Here is a 6,506-nt window from a genome sequence, read left to right as displayed (position 1 = left end):
AAGAATATCTTGGGACCCGCAATAATTCATATGCCAATGTTGTCCATGATGATTTTATAATTAAATGACATAAAAAAGATAGATATGCTTTTGACGGAAATGTCCTCTCATAAGATAGATATGTGTTGGATAAAAATATCCTCCCACTTCCCGTAAATAGATTTGCATGTTTCGTCTTTGTTTTTAGCTTCTGTTACAACACATGGCCGTCTTCTCGTTGCTGCCTGATGAGTTGTGGAGCCTAATTCATAGTTTTTTTTCTCTTACTGAAAGGGGGTTCGGGGGTTCCCCCGGCGTGGGTCCCACTGCGCGGTCAGCGGACGGGGGTTAGGGGGGCAGCCCTTGGCGGGGGGTCGTGGGGGGCAGCGCCCCCAAAAGAAATTTTTTTTTGGCTTATGTTTGAGACTTAGTTTCTTATGGATCAGACTCAACTTGTTTAGGTTTAGGGTTGTTGCCCTTGACTTGTATAAATTCTTTCTTTTCTTTCTCTTTTGTAACTATTGAAAAGAACAATAAGATTTCTCTCTGAGCGACCATGATTTTTTTTATTCTCTCTGTTGAAAAGAGCGATTTACAGTAGAAATCAAATCAGAAAGTAGCGATTTACAGTAGAAATCAGATCAGAGAGTAGTGATTTACATTAGAAATTTCTACTGTAAATCGTTACTCTCTGATCTAATTTCTACTATAAATCGTTATTCTCTGATTTGATTTCTACTCTAAATCGCCACTCTCTTATCTAATTTCTACTGTAAATCGTTACTCTCTAATTTGATTTCCACTGTAAATCGCTACTCTCTGATTTGATTTTCACTGTAAATCGTTATTCTCTTATCTGATTTATATTGTAAATCGCTACTTCTTATCTGATTTCTATTGTAAATTATTATTCTCTGAATTGATTTTTACTGTAAATCGTTACTCTCTAAATTGATTTCTACTGTAAATCGCTACTCTCTTATCTGATTTTTATTGTAAATCGCTACTATCTAATTTGATTTCTATTGTAAATCGCTACTCTCTTATCTGATTTCTACTGTAAATCATTACTCTCTGATTTGATTTCCACTATAAATTGCTATTTTCTTATCTGATTTCTACTATAAATCGTTACTCTCTTATCTGATTTTTATTGTAAATCGCTACTCTTTGAATTGATTTTTACTGTAAATCGCTACTCTCTTATCTGATTTCTATTGTAAATCGCTACTTTGTTATCTGATTTTTATTATAAATCGCTACTCTCTGAATTGATTTTTACTGTAAATCGCTACTCTCTTATCTGATTTCTATTATAAATTGTTACTCTCTGAATTGATTTCTACTGTAAATCACTACTCTACTCAGTTTGACGTTGTCACAATTATCTTTGTTGTAAATCGTTATTCTCTGTCTACTCAGTTCGACACTTGCACCTTGGTATCATGATAAACAATAGGTAGAATGCTGATTTTTCTGGTAGTTCAACTATTTTTTACGAACAAACGATGACAAAGGGTGCTCTGGCAATAATAGACGACAATGATGGTAAATGGTGCTTTAACGACAGCAGACGACGGGCAAAAGGTGCTCCGACGATAGCAGAAAGCGACAAAGGGTGCTCCGGTGGTAGCAGATGACGGCAAATGATGCATCGCCAATCGTAGCTCCTATTACAGCAGATGGTGCATCGTCAAAGGATGATCTAGAACGTTTAGGGCTACATATTGCGAGAAGCTACTGTTAAAGCAGAGGGGTTTACTCCTTAGGATGAAAACGATGATTTTAACTCTTTCTGGTGGGAGGACATTTTTGTCATTTCCTTGAAACATCATTTTATGACGCTAATGGCGGGAAAGGGTACTTGAGTATTTTGAAACGCATCAGACTCTGATGCTAAGTGATGTTGACACACACAGGGAAACGAGCCCCACGTGATTACATACGTGACGCTCATTCAGACCCGAGAACACCCACCTGCATGTTCGGGGGGGGGGGGGGGGGGGGACATAAATCGGTTTCGGTCTAACGTGACCACCCTTCCACCCGAAGTCTCCAACTGTCTCATAACTCGACTACTATGAGAGGTGGAGCAGTTACGTAACTGTTCTTGTTGATTCACTATACTGGCAAATACTTGTGACTGGATCACCATACCGGTAGAAACGTTCGACAACTTTTTCGACTGAGCCTCTAAATCGATAACATTGGATCCCATACACTCAGTAGACGATTCATTCAAATGAGGCTGTTGTTCGACTTCCATAGCCATGCCAGAGACGTCCTTCACAACTGATGGTGATGAAGAGCATAATTCTTGATCTGAGCAGCAAATCTATTTGCTGCCGGAGCCCGAGCAACTGAGGCCTTAGGACGCCGGTGGATCTTCACCTGTTGCCAATCGTCCTTAAGGACGATCATGAACTTCTCCCGTAGGCAGCATAGGACGAGCATGGCAAGTAACTGTTAAGTGATTTATAGATCCACAGCGAGAGCAATAGCTAATCCTATTTCCATAGATGATTTCTTGTTGGAAGGTTATGCGATTTAAGATTGCAATTTCGATATGCATTTTTAGGAGAAAAATCCAACGGCACAAAAATGAATATTCTTGCAAACGCCGCACGCTCCTATGAGCGAGTATAGTGATCTATTTCCATAAGACTGCCGTGAAGGTAGGACGCAACTCTCTCAAAAACATCCTTAGTCCAGCATTCCGCCGACAACCCCCGGAAGACGTATCCATAAAGGAACCCGGTTCGAGGTGAGCCATTGGAGTTTGAGTTCCATACCAGGAAGCCATTGGTGAGCCACAAGAGTTTGACTACCATGCAAAATCCAAACTATTTAATCGAATCATGAATAAGCCTTGACTGAAGGATGTGAATTTGATAGGAGCCGGAAACTTCCATAGCGATTGCAATGCTTGAAAAGCATACTGGTAATCAGTATGTTTACGAGGGTTACCCCCCCCCGACCATCCGGCCAAAAGGGTGCTAGCATTTCATCGTGCCTCTCCGATGATATCTCTAGACGCAATTGGTCACCATGCTGCACCATCATGGCTTTGGCCGAAGAACCGGAGGGTGGTCATACCTTCCACAACATTAGCCCATGAGCGTTGTGGGAATGATGGAGAACGTTGCCCACGGCTATGAGAGACATCATGCTTCTCGTCACCCTCCGGCGAAGGACATGTCTCTCTCAACCCTCACTATCTCTAAGGTGGCTCTAGTTACAACACTACAAGAAAAATGTTAATTAGCGACGGAAATTTGCGACGGTTTTTTTCCGTCGCAAATTAGCGACAGATTAGCTAGAGAAAACTTTCTTAATGAATCCGTCGCTAAGTAGCGACGGATTAGCGATGAAAGTTGTTTCATCGCTAATCCGCCGCTAATTAGCGACGAATTAACGACAACAATTATTTTGTCGCTAATTCTCAATACAAGAAAAACATTTTAGCGAGGGAATTTTTCCGTCGCTAATTAGCGACGGATTCGCGACAGAATTTTTTCGTCGCAAATCCGTCGCTAATTTTCGATTTAAACCGAGCGCGAAATTTTCCCTCTCTCCCCGTTCGAAATTTAAACCGATCGCGCTCGATTTAAACCGAGCGACGTCGGAGAGTGCGTTGGAGAGCATGTACATGAGAGTGGAGGACGACGACGCCGGAGGACAGTCGGCGATCGCTGGAGGACGACAACGCCGATTCACGGAGGACGGCGACGCCGGAGGACAGCGACGCCGAAGGACGGTCGGCAATCGCTGGATGATGTCGGTGCCGGTTCACGGAGGACGGTGATGGCAGAGGACGGTCGGCGATCGCTGGAGGACGTCGGCGCCGGTTCACGGAGGACGATGACGTCGGTCCATGGAGGATGACGGCGACGCCGGTTCACGGAAGATGACGGTGCCAGTTCATGGAGGACGGCGACGCCGGAGAGCACTGGTTCATGGAGGACGGCGACGCCGGTTCGCGATGAGGCAGAGCGATCGTTCTGTGCATGCAATGCCTGTCGGGTGCGGTATAAGTCCGGCTTAGTGTTGCCGGAATACCGCCCAACAAGGATCAATTTTTTTTTATTTTATTTTTAAATTTAGCGACAGATAATGTCCGTCGCTAATCTGTCGCAAATTAGCGACGGAATTAACGACAGATAATTTTTTCCGCTAATTAGCGAGCAAAAATTCGTGATGGCCTCTATCCATTGCTAATCCGTCGCTATTAGCGACGGCTTAGCGATGGATTAGCAATGGATAGAGGCCGTCGCTAATCCACAGTTTTCTTGTAGTGCAATAGGATTAATATGTGCCCTTCCTCTATGTGTTTTATATCGTACAAAAGGGTTGGACTTAGGTCTGTGTTATCATGCAGCCCCAAGATTTCTCCTAACCCAACTGAACCCAGCAAGCCCATTGAAAAGTTAAACCCACAGGACATGTCATAGTTTTATGGAGCAGTCTCACCAAATCAGTGGGCTGTTGCTCCGAATTGCCATGTATTTTACATATGGACAATAGGGGTCCTTTTACCCGAATTAAATTCATCCTAATGGAGCATGCCACCATCTCATTCAAAGAGACCCAACGAAGTCTCAGTTAGGGATGTAAACAGTTCAGATTTGGATCGGATGTTGCCAATACCAGATTCAACTAATTGGGTGTTGGTTAAACGGAATCATATTCAAATTCAAACAGTGAAAAGCTCATACCACATAATTGGATTCAGATATCCATCAAATTCGGGTATTTGTCAGATTCAAAAAACAAACAACATCCGCATCCCATTATAATCGGATATGGTTTTAGCTTTTGGTCGGATAAAATCCGATCCACACACATCCCTAGTCTCAGTCAGCAAGAAAGTGGTAGCACAGACTAACGTGCAAAACAATCAATAATTAGAGTGAAACTCTACCAAAGAGTAGGGCTGGGAAACAAGCCTAGCCGCTCACTATTCGGCTCATAAAGAGCTCGTTCAAACTCGTAAAATATGCTCATTAAGCTCAATATGAACAATAGGCACTCCTTGGCTCGGATTGACTCATATAAGCTCTTTAAGTATTAAAAAATATATTTCGCACATTGTACATATGTTTTACATATTTTTTTTTTGTAATCCTATTTTTTTCCAGTTCTAAACCAATGTAGTTTTACTATAAACAAGCTAGCTCGAACTTGGCTTGGCTGGCCACAAGATTGATCCAAGCTTGAACATTTCAAGCTTGATTCGTTCAACTCGTTTACCAGTCCTACCATAGAAGGAAACTCAATATCCATGTTTGGTTTGGCTCAAACCTTATCAAAATCATTCCTCCAAGCCTTTGATTTCTTAGACCATCCCATTGAAGAAGTCTTACAACGATGTGGATAAGCCATACTCCTGACTGACTTGCCAAATTAAAGACGAGATGAAACTCTATTGACTGTGGAGTTCTTTGTCTTAAACGGGACACCTAATATCTAGAAGACTTTGAACTTCTTAGGTTGTTCGATTCTGTTTTTTTAGTGTTATACTTCCATGTCATAAATTAAAGCAACACCCAATCATTATCTGAGTTTGGTTAGGCACCGAGCATATGAAAATCGGTTCTCCAAGCCTTCCGTTTCCTAATTAGATTATCACATTTTAGAAGTCCCCACGAATTGAACAAGTGATATGGCGTACCGAATAACTTGCCAAATAAGTGAAGGAAGCAACTTGCCAAATTGATCTATTAAGGGCAGACTTGCTAAATAAGTGAGAGTTAGAGGCTGAGCGAAACTCTACTAAGAGTTGGGAAGACTTACCATAAAGAAAAAGACACCACATATCTCCACTATATAACCACACTTGCACCGGGAATAGAGGTTATTATCAGAGAGAGAGAGAGAGAGAGAGAGAGAGAGAGAGAGAGAGAGAGAGAGAGAGAGAGAGAGGTAAGAATGACTTCGTCATCAGGGTATGAGAGGTCTTGTGAGCGGAGGGTGGGAAAAGAACCAATGATGAAGGAAGAGGAGGGTGGGCAGGAGAAGAAAACTAGGTACCTTCATGATCTCTTTTCTAAACATGCATTCACGTCGAAAAAACTAGACCAAGAAATAGTAGGTGCCATGGTTGGCCTTTTAAGCCCTCGTTGGCCATTGTTTTCAATGGAGTTATAGGTTCAGAAATTATGAACCATTGTCAAGGTTCCTTCATGAATCCTATCAGAACCTCTTTCTAAATTAAATGTTGTTGAAAGATTCATATTTGGATCATAAAACCAGCTTTTGTTGTTTTTTCATGTTACACATGAAGCAAGTTATCAATCTCAGTTTGGGTTTGGAAATTAAGGCATCGGGCCAAGCAGTTCTCCAAGGCCACCTGCTCATCAGCAACCTCTTAATGATTTCAACTTCAAGAAGGAGCTAGCTTAGACGAACGTATTGAGGCAGTATTGTTGGACATCAAAGGTTTTGATAAAAGCAATATCATGGATAATCCATCACAGGTGAAAAATAAACCCCGGCTAACAAAAACAGCGATACATGCATTTTGTACA

This window comes from Nuphar pumila, chromosome 3 (genome assembly GCF_984573655.1).
Source record: "Nuphar pumila chromosome 3, dmNupPumi1.hap1.1, whole genome shotgun sequence".
NCBI classification, from domain to species: Eukaryota; Viridiplantae; Streptophyta; class Magnoliopsida; order Nymphaeales; family Nymphaeaceae; genus Nuphar; species Nuphar pumila.
The sequence above is the reverse complement of the archived record's forward strand: the minus strand, read 5'-3'. Positions refer to the sequence as shown.